Source organism: Loxodonta africana, chromosome 8, assembly GCF_030014295.1.
Source record: "Loxodonta africana isolate mLoxAfr1 chromosome 8, mLoxAfr1.hap2, whole genome shotgun sequence".
NCBI lineage: Eukaryota > Metazoa > Chordata > Mammalia > Proboscidea > Elephantidae > Loxodonta > Loxodonta africana.
In genome coordinates, this window is record NC_087349.1 from 103,902,026 (window position 1) to 103,919,057 (window position 17,032).

Genomic DNA, 17,032 nt, shown 5'->3' on the forward strand with positions numbered 1-17,032 from the left:
GGAGGAGGAGAGGAAAAGGGAGACAGACAGAGAGAAAGAAAGAGAGAGAGAGAGATGGAAAGAAAAAAAGAAAGGGGAAAAAGGCACCACCCCAGATCTCACTTTAGCCAGGCCTCAGGATTTGCAAGATTATGAACAGTGTTCTGTATTTAGCCTACCCAATATTTTGAATAGTTCTGAAATTGGAAAGCAATGTTTTTCCATGAATTCCTTGTAATAATTTTTCCTAAGACAACTCTAAACAAAACACTCCCTTTTCACTCTTTTTAAAAAATCTGCAGAGTTTCATAGAGTTCACCCCTGCTACAAGAGCCCTTCCTTAGAAGGGTGGAGTAAACTGTCAAGCAGGGCAGCCCTAGTCTAGTCAAACTCAAACTCCCCATAGATTCACAGAATATGGGTGGGCACTATGGACAAAGTCCCTCTGCTGGGAGAATCTGTGAGCCATAGGGTTGCTCTCCTCAAAACACGGTATAATCCTACCACTTCCATCAAATACCACTGATGCTTTTCCCTTGTACCTTCATCCTCTCTTGATGGAAACCCAGGACATCACCACCACTGAATGCCTACTTCCCCTGTGACAACTCTGAGCACATCTATTAACACCCCCTACAAACTCTTCCCTAGATATACCCCAGGACCATAAACAAATAAGCTGCTTCTTAGAAATAGTTTTTAACTCAGGAATCTGAAATTTCGGGTTGAGAATATTCTCAACAATGGTCTTGGAACTGCAAGAATTCAGATGGATGCTCTTGGACCCTACCTCTCACCCAGTCTCTGGATAATGTGTGTCTACAATGTCTCTGTTATGGAGACATTCCCTCAACCTGTGGGGCATCTTGCTTGTCTACCTGTGTCTAGCTCCTTGGCCAGCCATCCCTCATATTATCACACACTTAAACACAAGTAGAAAGAGTGTATGTCCTCCATCTTGCTTGTTGGAATTAATTGAGGAGAGCAAAGAAGGATTGACAAAGCCGATAACAGAAGTGATATGAAAAAATGATAAAATATCAGCTTCTTCCAGGAAGTGACAAGAGCATTTTGAGCCAGGAGGGATGAAGTCAGAATGTGATTGGGGAGATTTCTGTGAGGGTTGGAGAAGAGCATTCAAGAACTAGAAGCTTAGGAGCACATAGATGGACCCCTAGGGATTCTCCGAAACAAAAAAAAAAAATTGTAGGGGTCAAAAGACCAATGATTCCAATGGTGTAGACTAAGCCAGTGACTGTTGTCTTTTAATGTTTTTATGACTATGATTTTATGAAAATCAGATCGCATTATTCCCCTACCTCAACCTCTTGCACTTAGTAGAGTATCTCAGCTTCTTACCAGTCTTATCTCACCCCCTAAGCTTGAGCCACACTGGCTCCAATCTTTGCTCACAATATGCCAAGCTCTTTACTATCTCAGAACCTTCCTATTTATGCTTCCATCACCCCTCTATAACAAGACCCCTTCCACTCCCACCCCCAGCACCACTTACGGTCTTTAATATCACTGTTTATTCCATCACTGGCACTTCTCACAACAAAAAAATTGTTTTATTTATTTAGTTCCTAAGTTTGAATAATTTCATACTGTGTCCCCATTGCCTGATACAAAAAAACAAGCCAAACCCATTGCTGTCAAGTCAACTCTGACCCACGGCGACCCTATAGGACTAAGTAGAACTGCCCCATAAAGCTTCCGAAGAGTGAGTGGCTTGTGGATTCGAACTGTTGACTTTTTGGTAGCAGCTGAACTCTTAACCACATTGTCACCAGGGCTTCCCATAGCCAGATGCACAGTGGAAAATCAGTGAATACTTCTGAATGGATAAATGACAAAAAAAGAATGAATACATGAATTAATTTATATCAGTAGGCTGTTACAGTCTGAGAAAAGCAAGGGTAAGCTGAATTTCTAAACTAAAACCAAAGAGTGTAGGTATTACTCAAGCATAACACAGTTTGGGACATATAAAGAGAGGCATTGTGTGAAACTCTAGTGAACAAGGCAATCATGACACTTCTCTATCACTTGGTGTCATGGGTTTAATTATGTCCCCCAAAAAACGTGTGTACCAATTTGGCTGGGCCATGACTCCTGGTATTGTGTGATTGTCCACCATTTTGTCTTCTGATGTGAGTTTCCTGTATGTTGTAAATCCTGCCTTTATGATGTTAACGAGGGAGGATGGGCAGCAGTTGTGTTAGTGAGGCAGGACTCAATCTACAATATTGGATTGTGTCTTGAGCCAATCTCTTCTGAGACATAAAAGAGAGAAGTGAGCAGAGAGGCAGGGGGACCTCGTACCACCAAGAATACAGTGCTGGAAGCAGAGTACATCCTTTGGACCAGGATCCCTGCACAGAGACGCTCCTAGTCCCAGGGAAGATTGATGAGAAGGGTGATAGAGAGAAAAAGACCTCCCCTGGAGCTGATGCCCTGAATTTGGACTTATAGCCTACTTTACTGTGCAGAAATAAATTTCTGTTTGTTAAAACCATCCACTTGTGGTATTTCTATTATAGCACCACTAGGTAACTAAGACATCTGGCTTTGTTTACTTCAAAAGATTTCTTTAGAAAGGCTCCTACCCTTAACATGACCAATTTCTTAGTTCTGTATCTGACTCATACCCATCCATATATGACTTTCTTTTCCTATGAACTTCACATATGACCATTGACCTAGGCAATTATCTTCATCAGTAAACATCTGATGATCTCTCAGGTACATCTGTCTAAGGAATGAGGCCATTATGAATATGAATCACCCAACATGACCACACTCCTTGGACACATAATATTGAATGGATCAAAGTTCTGCATGGCTCCAAGGAGCTGTCCTCACCCTTCCTGAATGGAACTAGTGTCTCAGAGAAAGCAAAAGTGAACAGAGAAGACCGTGGTAGAGAGAATTTTCCCCTTACCAGCCACCAAATATACAAAGCGTTGGAGGTTTGTTTCTTCTGACAGTTATTATTCATCTAAAGAATAATCTTCAAAAAAACTACTTTTTAAAAAGTCATTTTTTTCTTCAAACCTAGAAATTTTTGACCCCTAGGACAGATTTCTGAAAGTATTTTCTTGGATTAACTAATTGCAAAATAAAGGCATTTCTTGCCAGACTGAAAGGCTATTTCTAGCCAGTGCATGTAGGGCTATAAAAACCAGTTGCCATGGAGTCAATTCTGATTCAGGGTGATCCCATGTGTGTCCAAGTAGAACTGTACTCCATAGGGCTTTCAATGGCTGATTTTCTGGCCTTTCTTCCAAGGAGCTTCTGGATGGATTAGAACGTCCAAACTTTCAGTTAGAAGCTGATTGCATTAACAATTTGAACCTCTCAGGGTCTCCATGTATAAACATACGTTTATATCTACACTGAGAAAAGGTGTTGGCTGGCATGGATAATTCTCCTGGCTCTGACACCATGCCATTGTCATTTTCAGGGCAGAAATGCAGACAACATTCATGTAAATAATCACAAATCTGTGTTTCACGATTAAGGAATATGTCTGAGACAAAGGATATTAATCCATACAGAAGCACACGGATGTGCATATTGAATTGGAAATGTTTATTTCTCTAGTCTAATGACAGAACTAACAAATCAAATGAATAGAGAATTTGCTAATGTCACTAGCTTTACTCCAGATCCCTATACTTGTTATGGTAAAGTGGGTGGATTTATTTTTAAAATGTCCTAGTGGAATAACATCTAAGTTATTTATAACTTTCATATAATAGCACCCAAATATCTCATAAACCCGATTAAATAAATACAAAGCTAATTATTACATATTTTTTAAAATAAAAATTCCTGCCTTTCAGAACTTTCTTATACTACAGGATCTTCCCTTTGAAAAATATTTTAAAAATACCCTTCAAAAACTCCTTAAAAGGTTTGTTTGTATAAGATTGCAAAGATTAGTCAAAGCTAACCTAACCATTTGGAATTGAAACTTCCAACTACGTAACAAAAGAAAGCTGGTGGATTTAATCTAATTCACTTAGATTTAAGGAACAAGGAAGAAATGATTGTTTTTGCAGCCTTATCAGGAGCTTGTTTCCACAGAACATCCTTAAGACGCTTTCCCACACCACTGGGTAGTTTCCATTATTAGGAGCTTGGTCAAGATGTATTTTTTTTGGCAGCCTGCCAAGTCATGTTTGTTGGGTCTCAGTGGTACCAAATTTGACAGAAAGCAAAGCACAGGAGGGAAAAGGTATTTTCAAATCACTATTTTCACATCGAAAATATAAGACCAAAATCCCTCTTGCAAAACGTAAAACTTAACTTTCCTTCCTTTCATGCTTCAGTGATGGCAAATCCAGGCATCCTGCTTTCATTTATACTTCCCAAAGATGCGGGGAGGGGGTGGAGGGAAAAGAGTGGATTCTTTCTTTGGGCTACACAAAGTGTTTCCAACCAGACTTACTGAAAAATCATGAAAGCTTATCTGGCTGAGCACCAAAGCATTTCTATTTGCCATGGATCCTTCCCTTCACAGGGCTTCTTCTTGGTTTTGCAAATGTCCACCCCAAACCCTACTATCCCCAGAAACTTGAGTTTAGATATACCCTTCAACCCCTCTTCTGCTCTTGGATTAAACTGAGAGAAGTACCCTCTCCGTATAGCCTGCCTATTAGGCAACAGAAAATGGAAACATTTTTTTATCTTTCAAAAATGATGAGGCCAACTAGACCTTCCCTTCCTTTCCCCAAGTCCTCTTTTAGCTAAGTCTTTGGCAGCAAGCAGCTCCCTACTATTCCTTCCAAGAACCCCAGTAAAGTTGAAAGAGGACCCGTGATGAGTCCAGCATCCATGGAAAGTGACCAAAGAATAGGCACCTGCTTAACCATGAGTTCCTGAAGATCAATGACAATCATGGTAACCCTTGTATCTAAACATTGCCTAACATCTAAGACACATTCCATAAATAACTTCTGAATTTAATTCAGTTGCTTAAGTATTGAAATGAATTATTAGCCAGCTCTTGCCCTGACATGAATATCTTCTGTAATAGAATACATCAGTATTCTGTTCATCATCACTCACTCCCCTTTCCCTGCAGGAGGATCACACATCACCACTGCTGTCTCTGGGCTTGCGGATAACATGTTTATGAGAGTAAGTAAGACATGCCCCATTACACACTTCCGTCAGCTCCCTTGCCCTTTTTCTCTGTAATAAAAAGAGTAGATTTCAAATAGGGGCTGAATCATCAGTCTTGGTCCTGGGATAAGAAGATGTGTGGGGGAAAGCCACAACAGCAAGCCCACAGCTGTTGATCCATAATATGAACAAGAAATCAATATTTGCTTTTATTTGCCATTGAGGTTTTAGGATTGTTTGTTACTGCAGCAAAGCTACCCTAGACAGGTGCAATATCTATGCTGTTGTTTAGGAGAGCACCCCAGAATGTGACAAAATATTTACGCTAAATAAATTTCATAGACTTGAGACTAAGAAATAAACATTCAAAGGTTTCAGTCAAGACTTCAGGATCTAGAGTCAGATCTGAGGCTAAATCTAACACTGCCATTTACAAACTGCATGAACTTAGACAAGTTATTTCTAATTTCCCATCTGTAAAATGCAGACACTAATAGTAGCTACTTCATAGAATTATTAAGTAGATTTAGAAAGAGGATATATGAGCTTAGATTAAGAAGCATAGAACACTAAGCACTCCATAAGCAGCAGTGTCATTCATCGATGGGATTCTCTGAGAAATGGCCTTAAGATCCATATTTGTGAGCAGGGAATTTATTGGGGAATGCACTCAAGAACAACAGCTGTAAGGAAGTGAGGACAAAAGGGCTGGGCAGAGGAAGAATTGAACAGCGATGGAGTTGCAGCAGGGCCTCAGATGTCCCCAGCTGAGATAACAGAGCCGAGGCTTCATGCCCCTACACTGGATGTGAGTCATGAGAGGTAGGCTACCCCAGGGAGGGAGGCATAGCCTTGAGCAAGGCTGCTTCCTTTAGCCAAGGGCCATTCCTGGAGAGGGGCTTAGCTGGGAGCCACCAGCAGGTAGCACTCAGCAGCTGGAAGAATGGATGCCTTGGTCCTGAAGGAGGCAAGTGGCTGGGGGTGCACCCAGTACTCATCACAGTCCACCACTGTGTGATCTGCAGCCTCTCCTTTCATGTGATAATTTTGCCCCATCGGGGTGAAGCTCCTCCAGAGTCCTGGATGGCTCTTTTCCTGGGAAAAATGTCATGTTGAAGATTAGTGAGATGAGCTAAAACTCTGCTGCTTTATCTGGTCTCAGGGCTTAAACTGATGCCCTTCATCTCTGTCCTGTGGCAGAGTTGTAACTAAGCTATGGCAGGTAGGGCGCATGCTCGGGAGCCACTTGAGGGAGGCCCTAATGAGTAGTTTCTAATGGCCATCACAATTTCCATCACCAGCCGTGAGAAATCATTCAGCAATTTAAAATTAATTGCCATAGGCACTATTTTCCATAGATGGGCCCCTGTCTGCACCTATTCTTCATTTCCCTTACCCATGGCCACCACTTCCTCTGGTCTTGGTGGTGTACCTCGGTGGTATCTTCCAAACCCCCAGGCTGCAGTTGCCACACTTGTTCATTTATGGACTAAATTGCTAAACAGCCACAAGTGATCTGAGAAGAAAGAGTGGAGTTGTGAGGAAAGGGTGTAGCAGAGGTTAAAGATAAGGGCTTGTCCCATCATGCCTCAAGGGAGGATGTGGCAGCGGCACTCTGGGCTGACTCCATGAGGTGAGTTTGGGCCATTCTCTACCTTGTCTCCCTCTGCTGACAGGGAGAGGGCCGTGAATGTCACACAGTAGACATCCTCTTCCCTAGTTAACAAAAAAGTTTCGGTTTCTGAATCTGATTAAAAGTGATAGCATGGGTAGTCAAATGACCAATAAGCACAAGAAAAGACGCTAAACATCCTTAGTCATCAGGGAAACGCGAAGTAAAACAGCAATGAGTTATCACTACATAACTACTGTTGTTAGTTGCATTTGGGTCAATTCCAACTCATGATGACTCCATGTATGCAGACTAAAACTGTGTTCCACAGGGTTTTCGAGGCTGTGACCTTTCAGAAGCAGGTTGCCAGGCCTCTTTCTTTTGAGGAACCTCTGGGTGGGTTTAAAATGCCAACTTTTCAGCTAGTAGTAAATTGGTTAACCATTTGCTCCATCCAGGAATTCCTACATATACACTCAAAAAAAAAACCTAACCTGTTGCCATTGAGTCCAGTCAGACTCATAACCATCCTATAGGACAGAGTAGAACTCTTCCATAGGGTTTCCAAGGAGCGGCTGCTGGATTCAAACCGCTGACCTTTTCATTAGTAGACGAACCTTTAACCACTAACCGCTAGGATAGCTATAATCAAAAAAACAGATAATAACAAGTGTTGGAAAGGATTTGGAGAAACTGGAACCCTAACACAATGCTAATGGGAAGATACAATGGTGCAGCCCCTTCGGAAAACTCTTTGGCAGAGTCTTCTAAAGTTAACCAAACACCTATCACAATACCTTTCTTAAATATTTACTCAAGAGAAATGAAAAGCTGTGTCCACACAAAAGCTTATACACGAGTGTTCATAATGTCTTTATTTATGACAGCCTCAAACTGGAAATAACTTCAAGGTCCATTAACAGTTAAATAAATAAGCAAATTGTCATATAGCCATGTAAGAAAATGCTACTAAGCAATAAAAATGTATAAATTATCAATTTGTGCAACTGCATGGATAAATCTCTAAATCATTTGCCAAGTGAACAGAATCAGATATAGAAGAACACAGACTGGTTGGATTTATACAAAACTCTAGAAAATAAAAATGTAACCTAAAGTGACAGCGTATCCTTGGCTGGGAGTGGCAGAGGCTCCCTTGGGCAGGGGAACAGGGCAACTTTGTGTGTGTGTGTGTGTGTGTGTGTGTGAGCTTTAGGTGAAAGTTTACTGCTCAAGTTAATTTCTCATACAAAATTTTATACACATATTGTTATGTGACATTAGTTGCAATCCACAAAATGTGACAGTACACTCCCCCTTTCCACCCCAGGTTTCTTGTGTTCATTTAACCAGTTCCTGTCCTTTCCTGCCTTCTCATCCCGCCTCTGGACAGGAGCCACCCATTTGGTCTCGTGTATCTGATTGAACTAAGGAGCACACTCTTCACAAGTATTATTTTTTGTTTTATAGTCCAGTCTAATCTTTGTCTGAAGAGTGAGCTTCAGGAATTGTTTTAGTTCTGGGTTGGCAGAGAGTCCAGGGGCTGTAGCTTTGGGGGTTCCTCCAGTCCCTGTCAGACCATAAAGTCTGGTCTTTTTAAGTGAATTTGAGTTCTTCTTTGCACTTTTCTCTTGCTGCATCCAGGACTCTCGTTGTGTTCCCTGTCAGGGTGGTCATTGGCGGTAGCCAGGCACCATCTTGTTTTTCTGGTCTCAGGCTGATGGAGTCTCTGGTTTACTTGGCCCTTTTGTCTCTTGGGCTGATATTATCCTTGTGTCTTTGTTGTTCTTCATTCTCCTTTGCTCCAAGTGGGTTGGGACCAATTGATGCATCTTAGATGGCCACTCGCAAGGTTTTAAGATCCTAGACGGGGACAGGGAGACTTTTGAGGGTAAAGAAAAGATTCTATATCTTGATTGTGGTGGTGGCTGCACAGGTGTATACATTTGCTAAAATCCATCAAACGGTACTTTTAAAATGAGTGCAATAAAGTTGATATTTTTTAGATGGACAGAAGAGAAGCCTTCTGCCCCTTGTTCTGAAAAGACCTGGTGCTGGTGGGTGGATGATGAGATAACTGCTCTTTTCTTAGCTCACAGTGACCCTGGAGTTACACCTCAAAGGCTTTTCTCCTTGTTACTGTAAAGCGAAAATGACAGGGCTGTCTGCTATAATGATCACTCCCCAGACGAAAGAAGCCACAGAAGGTCACAGGAACTCCCGCTTCCAGTATCATCATGTATTTACCCAGAGACTTCATGGCCAGCTTGTCCATCCTACTTTTTCCCACTGCTTTTTTCCGTCTGGGTTCACTCACTAAGACACCAAAAGGTCAAAAGTCTTACTCAGAGTCGGTGACAATGAGTCAATGGCTGTCACTCATCTGCTTTCCAGTCTCCGGTCTAACCACTAACCCACAGTCAGGCGCAACGACTGGGAGCATTATTCAGAAATGAATTCCCATTACCCCACACCCCCCATTCTTTTCCTTCCTTTATTCCATATGCAATACCCTAGTCTAAGTTTATTCAAAGTTATTAAAGTTTATTAAAGGTCCCTAGGTGGTGTAAAAATTTGTACCTGACTACTAATCTGAAGGTTGGCCGTTTGAACTCACACAGTGGTGCTGTGGAAAAAGGCCTGGTGATCTGCTTCTATAAAAACGATAGTCAAGAAAACCTTATGGCGCCCGGTTCTACTCTATAACACCTCGGGTTGCCATGAGTCGGAATTGACTCAACAGCAGCAGGTTTTTAAATTTATTAAGGAAAAGTTAGCAAATATGTTTTTATGCAATAAATAACTGCCAGGAAACATAACTAGCTGTAGCCTCAAGAGAGCTGCGGGTGTACGGTGATGTTTCATACGTATTTGGAATAATGTTCACCTGAAAAGAGAAAAGAGATTTAAATATTAACTCACCCTAATAAAACCAACCTGATGAAAAACACAGGTAACATCAGAGGCCAAAATGACATCTTTGTTCAAGCGTATCTCTAAATTGCATCTACTATGGAAGCAATTGGAAACCCTGATGGTATAGTGGCTAAGAGCTACGGCTGCTAACCAAAATGTTGGCAGTTTGAATCCACCAAGAGCTCTTTGGAAACCCTATGGGGCAGTTCTACTCTGTCCTATAGGGTCACTACGAGTCAAAATCGACTCTTCGGCACTGGGTTTTTGGTATTTTGGTATGGAACCAATTGGAGCCCTCGTGGTATAGTGGTTAAGAGCTCAGCTGCTAACCAAAAGGTCAGCAGTTCGAATCCACCAGCCACTCCTTGGAAAACCTATGTGGCAGCTGCTATGAGTCGGAATTGACAACAATAGGTTATAGAACCAATTAGAAGCCCTGGTGGCACAGTGGTTAAGCACTTGGCTGCTGAAAGGTCAGTGGTTCAAACTCACCAGCTGCTCCATGGGAGGAAGATGTGGCAGTCTGCTTCCATAAAGATTACAGCCTTGGAAACCCTATGGGGCAGCTCTACTCTGTCCTATAGGGTCACTATGAGTCAGAATCAACTTGCTGGCAACAGGTTTGGTTCAGGATAGAACCAACTGTGTAAATTCTAGAGTTACGAGATAGGACTGGTGTTCAAAATGTTGAGAGAAATAACCTAGTTCGATATAGAAGTCAATTTAGCTGCCACTAAAAGACACGATTAGGTGTGTCTGAGTGAGCTCTTTGCCTTAAATCAGTCGTCATGCTTTAGAACATATTCAGCAACTAAACCAGTTGCCATTGAGTTGATTCCAACTCAGTGATCCCTGTGTGTCAGAGCAGAATTGTGCTCACAGAATTTTCAGTGGCTGATTTTTTGGAAGTAGGTTGCCAGGCCTTTCTTCTGAGGTGCCTCTGGATGGACTCCAACCTCCAGCCTTTTGGTTAGCAGCTGAGCATGTTAACCACTTGCACCACCCAAGAATATTCAGCAACTAGAAGTAGGAAAACAAAAGATTGTAGTCCATATATATAAAGTTTTAAAACAAAATTTTTTTTTATGTTCTAAGAAAAGATTTCTAGGTCTCACTACAGACTTCCAATTTAGTAGTTCTGCAGTAGAGTCCAAGAATTGCTTTTTGTTTGTTTGCTTGCTTTTTTGTTTGTTTGTTTTGTTTTATTTTTTTAATGTTCCCCAGGTGTCTCTGATGTACACACAGGTTTGGTCTAGCCTTGGCCTCTCTGGTGTTCTTCATCTTAAGTACTGTGCTCAAAGAACCCTTCCAATACCCAAAGCCTGTAGTACATACTCTCTTTAGGGTATAGGGTTTTCAACGACTGATATTTTTGGAAGCAGATCCCCAGGCCTTTCTCCCCAGGCACCTCTGGGTGGGCTCGAACCTCCAACCTTTTAGTTAGCAGCTGAGCATGTTAATCTTTCACCACTCAGGGATTTTTCTAAATGTACAGAGCCTCCTATGTATGTGACCTCGTGCCAGGACTTAAGTGCCTCAGAGTGAAACAACCAGGGTAGGAATTTCCCAGATTTGACCAATAGCCCCTAACAATATCTGTACCTGTTGTAGATAAAGGTTCATCGTTCATCCGTAGAAGTAAGGGTGGACAAGGCTTGTGGCCCAGCTTCTTCTCTGGTGGGGGGGAGGGAGGCAGCCTCAGTGGACTGACTGAGCCACACAAACACACGGGCCACCACAGGCTCTTCTGAGCAACTCTAAACCATCACCCATGTTCAGAGAGTAAGTATCTTAGCACCATTCTAGACTTGCTTTTGCTCTTTTCCCTCTCTGCTACCAAAATACAATTGCATATTAAAAATAAACAGTGCTGCCTTCCCACAGATCTCTGCTCTCCTTTAAATAGTCTGACAAGTACAAATGGTTCCCAACTGCACCCCACCCCAGGACAGAGCTCTGGGGCCTCTCCTTCCTTGCCTTCCTCTCGCGCTGCCTGTTCCCTTCTGCCTGCTCCAGCCTTTTTCAAAATCTAATTTCTAATTATCTAGTTTGTTATCAGCCACCCTCTACCTCCCTGGGTATATTGCAGGGAGCTGTGGGCCTCATTTCTTCTGTGTATTTCGGCTCCTTTCTCTGTTGTTTCTCTCTCTCTGAGTACCTCTGTGTTTCCCCCAAATAACCACAAGACAAGCAGGAAAAGTGAACCGCAGGAAGAACAAACCACTGTGCTGGGCCCCTCACGCCATGCAAACCTGGAGCTAAAAGCTGCGCATCCTTGTTCTGGCCACGTTGGCCTCTTGCCTTGGGGGGAGCCTTCTGAGGGCCCTTAAAGACCGAGTCCTCTCCAGAATATGTGCGTCTTTAACGCACATTGAGGACACACTCTTGGCACACATGCAAACGCGATCTGGGCTGTGTGGAAGATACCGTCGCTAACCTCAGGTTGAACTAAAAAGCTCTGGAAATTTTAAGAGGTTGTTTTGACCTCCCAGGGTCACAGAGGATGGGGATCTGCCTGGCAGTTGTTAATGGCGATTTGATTGGGCTCCAATGCTGTTTTTAAGTCTCTACTGAGCCCAGCCAAGTTAAACACTCTTTCTTTTCATCTCCACTCGCAAGTCCAGCCTTCAGCCCCAGGTCTTCAGTCATTCTTTGGTTCTTCTCTGGATTCCCTCCAGTTTGTTGACAAATCCTCCAACCTTCATTCAAAATTACTTCTTAATTTCTTCCCGATAGCATCTCACAGAGTTTCCTCGAGATCAGCATTTTACTCTTTCTGCCCACACAGTGTGCTGAATGTGGGAGCAAGAGTACTGGGGAAGACCTCGATGCTGCTTGGGGGGGCGGGGGGGGGTGGACACAATGGCAAGCCAGGCTCATGGAAGCGCCTTTCCAAGAGCACATTTCTGCTATTCAGGACTGGCACAATTCTTTTTCTTTTCTTTTTTGAAGTAATGCCCTTTCTTGATTGTGAAAGTCATATTTGGTCATTGCTGAAACTTTACAAAACGCTCTTACATGTTATATTGTACCTTCTTACTCACTATAAACAAGACAGGTTCCTTCAAGCACTCCCCATGAATCGTACTTTCTTTGTCATGTCCCTTAGACTATGTTATAGCTTATTTTTGCTTTTCTTAAAATATTCCATACATGTTTATAACTAAATAGGAATTCTCTACACGTGATTGGGTCAATGAAAATAGGACAGGACTCTTCCTTTTTTTTTTTTTTTGATACCTAATTCTAGTAATTTAGTCCAAGTCCACCTTTTTTTTCCCCCCTCCCAGCAGCTATGTGTTACTGGTTTACCCATATTGAATTTAAAAATTTCTGATCTTGTTCACACAGGCTTTGGAGTCAAAAAGGAGAGCTGATACTTACCACTGAGCCTGTATACATTCTTTACTTTCTCTGAACACAAATTTAGTGAATGCTGTCATGTGCCACCAAATTAATAGACTCATCCAGTCAATTCAAGACCGAGGCACTCCCATCTGATAGCGATATTGGCTGCTGATTGCTCATATCTGAGTCCTTCCCTGGAATTGCCCTTGGCCCACCATTATTTCCTCTACCTGGGGACAGCCCATATCCAATGACTGGTCCATGTGGGGATATAAAGGTCTGTCCCTCATGCCTCAGCTTAGGACAGCTCTGAAAGACCACCCCAGTTCCACAAACTCTGTATGGGATGGGCTGCTGCCCCTGCTGCCTTCGCATTGCTGTTCAATTTCTCCCTAATCCCATTGTGCTTTCCTCATTCCCTTACAGGTATTGTTCTCCAAGGCCTTCCCAAGTAAATTACCTGCACTCAGATCTCTGTCTCAGAGTTTGCTTCCTAGGGAACTTGACCTAAGGCTCAATTAGCCCAATCTTTGAAATTTTTTTTTTTTTTTTGAAATAGGATTAATGATACCTATATTTCTTCAGGAGCCCTGGTGATGTAGTGGTTAAGAGGTTGGCTGCTAAGCAAAAAGTCAGCAGTTCGAATCTACCAGGTGCTCCTTGGAAACCCTGTGGGGCAGTTCTACTCTGTCCTATAGAGTTGCTATGAGTCGGAATCGACTCGATGGCACTGGGTTTGGTTTTGGTTGGATATTTCTTCAAGCTTTTGAGAAGACCAAATGCAATTGAAATTGTCTAGCATAATGTGAAATAGTTGGTGTACAATCAAGTTTCACTCATTTTTTTTCTTTAAGCCATAATTTCTCTACCAAACTCTTGATAGCTATTATCAAAAATCCCAAGAGTTATTATATGGAAGAAGACTTCCACTACATGGTTCTATGGGGCAGAATTTTAATATCTGATGAAATTTTAGGTACCCAGAAATGCCTAGGGCATATCTGACACTCAGTAAATGTGTGATGTGTAAACGATGGGTGAATGAATGGATAAGAAAGCAGCACAATTTTAGAACTTTCTATTTTATTGCTCTTTCTTTCTGTGAGTTACCACAATGTCTTAGTTATCTAGTGATGCTATAACAGAAATACCACAAGCAGATGGCTTTAACAAAGAGAAATTAATTCTCTCACAGTCTAGGAGGCTGGAAGTCCCAATTCAGAGAGTCAGCAAAGTCTGCTTTGCGGCCACAAAAATTAAGATCTTTTAAAATGGTGCTATGGAGGGCTTCTGATTTGACAGCTTGTGTTGAGTTAATTGTTTACTATTGTCTTAGTCGTCCAGTGCTTCTGTAACAGAAATATCACAAGTGAATGTCTTTAACAAACAGAAATTTATTCTCTCACACTTTAGGAGGCTAGAAGTCCAAATTCATGCTGTCAGCTCCAGAGGATGACTTTCTCTCTCTGTCGGCTCTGGGGGAAGGTCCTTGTCATCAATCTTCCCTGGCTGAGGAGCTTCTGAGCGCAGGGACCCCAGGTCCAAAGGATGAGCTATTCTCCTGGCTCTTGTTTCTTGTTGGTATGAGATACTCCTGTCTCTCCACTGGCTTCTCTCTTTTACATCTCAAAAGAGATTGATTTAAGACACAACCTAATCTTGTAGATTAAAGCCTGCCTCATTAACATAACTGCCCCTCATCCTGCCTTCTTAACATCAAAGAGGTAGGATTTACAATGTATATGAAAATCTCATCAGATGACCACATGGTGGACAATCCCACAATACTAAGAATCACAGCCTAGTCAAGTTGACACACAATTCAATCCATAACACACAATAACCACTTAACCACCACTTAATCCCTCTATGTTTTAGTTTCCTCATCAGTTAATTGAGAATAATAATGGTACCTACCCTCCTAGACATCTGTGGATTAAATGAGGAGTACTTAGAATACTTTCTTCTACATAGTCAGAACCCAATAAATATCAATTATTATTGAACGTTACTTCCATGCTAGGTATTGAATTAGGCTCTTTATAAACATTGTGTAATTTAATCCATATACCAGTACTACAAGGTAGGTACTGATTTCAAATAACACAACTAGAGATTCATGGGGCTTAAGAAACTTTCCAAACTCGTTGTTTTCAGTCCTCAATCTTCTACTCCTTATTTTCAATATTAATAGCCTCATTCAGTCACTCAAATCAGAAAGTTGGAAATTATTCTAGATTATTCCCTCTCCTGTAGCCCTTGTATCTAATCCTTCATTCATTCCATCTCCTAATTCATCGCTTCCTTTAGGAGACACCTTCCAACCTGAGGAGCTAAACTTCTGACGCTGTATCAAAGTTCCACTGCTATTCATAAGGTATGAACTGGCCAATTTTTTTTTTTTTTTTTTCAGAATTTGACTGCGAGGTCTTTTTTCCTAGTCTGTCTTAGTCTGGATGCTCCACAGAAACATGCCCACCGTGGGTGACCCTGCTGGTATTTGAAATGCCAGCAGCATAGCTTGCAGTTTCACAGCAACACACCTAGCCACCACAGTACAACAAACTGACAGACGAGTGGTCTTGCTGAAAGCAAAGAGGACTTGAAGCACTTACTGAGGAAGATCAAAGACTACAGCCTTCAGGAGGAATTACACCTTAAAATAAAGAAAATAAAAATCCCAACAGCTGGACCAATAAACAACATCATGATTAATAGAGAAAATATTGAAGTTATCGAGGATTTCATTTTACATGGATCTGTAATCAACGCCCATGGAAGCAGCAGTCAAGAAATCAAATGAAACTATTTTAGGTGAAGGTAAAGACAACACACAATACAGGAGAGGTCAGCACAACTGGACTAAACCAAAAGCAGTTTCCTGAATACAACCAAACACTTGGAAGGCCAGAGTAGAAGGGATGGGGGTCTGGGGACCATGGTTTCAGGGGACATCTAGGTCAATTGGCATAACAAAATATATTAAGAAAACATTCTGCATTCCAGATTGGTGAGTGACATCTGGGGTCTTAAGCACTAGCAAGTGGTCATCTAAGTTGCATCAATTAGTCACAGCCCACCAGGAGCAAAGGAGAATGAAGAGCACCAAAGACACAAGATGATTATGAGCCCAAGAGACAAAAGGGGCCACATAAACCAGAGACTACATCAGCCTGAGACTGGAAGAATTAGGTGGTGCCTGGCTACAACTGATGGCTGCCCGAACAGGGAACACAACAGAGAATCCCTGATGGAGCAGGAGAATAGAGGGATGCAGACCTCAAATTCTCGTAAAAAGACCAGACTTAATGGCCTGACTGAGACTAGAGGGACCCCGGAGGTCATGGTCCCCGGACCCTCTGTTAGCCCAAGACTGAAACCATTCCAGAAGCCAACTCTTCAGACAGGGACTAGACTGCACTGTAAGACAGAAAATGATACTAGTGAGGAGTGAGCTTCTTGGCTTAAGTAGCTACATGAGACTATGTGGGCAGCTCCTGTCTGGAGGTGACATAAGAAGGCAGAGGGGGACAGGAGCTGGCTGAACAGACATGGAGAATGCAGGGTGGAGAGGAGGAGCGTGCTGTCTCATGAGGCGAGAGCAGCTAGGAGTACATAGCAAGCTGTGTATAAGTTTTTGTATGAGAGGCTGACTTGATCTGTAAATTTTCACTTAAAGCACAATAAAAATAAATAAATGAAAAAAGAGAAAGAAATCAAATGACACAATGCATTGGGAAATCTGCTCCAAAAGACCTCTTTAAAGTGCTAAAAAGCAAAGATGTCACTTTGAGGATTAAGGCTTACCTAACCCAAGCCATGGTGTTTTCAATTGTCTCATATGCATGTGAAAGCTAGATAATGACTAAGGAAAACTGAGGAAGAATTGATGCCTTTGAATTATAGTGTTGGCAAAGAATATTGGATACAACATGGACTGCAAGAAGAATGAACAAATCTGTTTTGGAAGAAGCCAGAAAGCTCCTTAGAAGCGAGGATGGTGAGACTTCGTCTCATATACTCTGGACATGTTTTCAGAAGGGA